This window comes from Penaeus chinensis, chromosome 11, assembly GCF_019202785.1.
Source record: "Penaeus chinensis breed Huanghai No. 1 chromosome 11, ASM1920278v2, whole genome shotgun sequence".
Taxonomy (NCBI): Eukaryota; Metazoa; Arthropoda; class Malacostraca; order Decapoda; family Penaeidae; genus Penaeus; species Penaeus chinensis.
Window position 1 is genome coordinate 6,387,409 of NC_061829.1, and position 1,633 is coordinate 6,389,041.

The window sequence follows — 1,633 nt, forward strand, 5'->3', positions numbered from 1 at the left end:
GGAAGATTTTGCTTTGCGAGAAAGCTTGTAAATAATTTTTCATGTCACTGTTCACTAATGTGTACATTCCGTCGCATACCGTTGAATGTTCAATTTAATTGGTAATTAAAATAATTTTGTATTAATACCTTTGACAATTTATTGTTAACATAAACGTAAAAAAAAGAGCATAATTGAAAAATGGAAATTATTGATATATATATATATATATGTATATATGTGTATATATATATATATATATATATATATATATATATATATATATATATATATATATATATACGGCTGTAGCAGTTAACATCCCCTCCCTCTGTCGCCTTTCTTTTTCTCTCACTATCTTGGCCCTTACATGTATGATCTGGTTCTCTGACAATACAAAGCAGTTGGGCCGACGATATCCGATACGGCAGTGCAGGTACCAGTCGCCCCAGGTTGCTGTGGAAGGGCGCCGCCTACCTGGACGCCCGTAGATTCAGTCAAACACTAGGAGCTCGCCAGCGCAGGTATCAAGCCACCCTGTGATGCCGAGGAGGACGCCGCGTGTCCGGACGCCCGCTGATCCAGGCGAAGGTTGCGAGGACATGAACGAGCAGCAGCCGAGAAGGACCTGGATGGGATCTGCGAGGACGTGCGGACGAGTACGCCACCGAGTTAGACCTGGAGGAAGTCTAGGCGAATCCGAAGTCGAAGAGGACCTGTGCTATACCTTCGAAGACGTGTGGACGTCGAGGACGGATGGATTGCCAAGGACCAGGAAGAGGAAGAGGACGATAAGGACGAGCAAGCACGAGGAAGGAATCGAGGAGAGCGCACGCGAGATCGAGTTGATCGGCCAATCAGGTCCAGACAAAGATGGGTTACTTCCTGAAGCTGATCGAATGGCGCCTTGAAGGCGAAGCGTTAGCAAGTGGGCGAGCAATATGGCATGTTGTGCAGCTGTTGTCCTACGCCACGTTTCGTGTGGGGACTTGTGGGTGACCCAGTCTTCAGTTCGCCTCCAGAAGTCACCGTGTCAAGGTCACCACCAACCTCCGGCTCCCCGGGGCTGGCTGGCCAGACATGAAACTCCGCTCAACTCTTGCTCCCAGATAGTCGTATCGTGTTCCTTTACCCGTGTGTACTCTTCATCAATAAAGTGTCAAGCCGTTAACCATTACCACTGTCCAACGTCAAACTATGTAGACTAATATAGGCAAAAAGTCATTAAAGAGACACAAAGCACAACATTTGCCAATAAAGAATAACCAATTTACAACGTCAGTCACAACTACAGCGCGAAAAACTAGTTGATACAAAGTCCAATTACCGAAACATGTTTATGTTCTAACGAGGTTCTGTGAGGTTGCCAAATAAAGTACGTACTTCGGCGTCCGTCGGCAGGACGTCTAAGAGCAGATGAGCTTTCTGCGTGTGCTAGGGGTCCTCTGTGCCTGGCGAGAGAGGGTGATTTACCAGTATGACTGTTTGAGGAGTTTGTAATTTCGTTAAAGAATTATATACACGAAAACAAATATATATTATCAATTTGTATGTTTTCACTATATATATGTATATATATGTATATATATGTATATATATGTATATATATGTATATATATATACACACACACACAGAGGTGTGTGTGTATATATA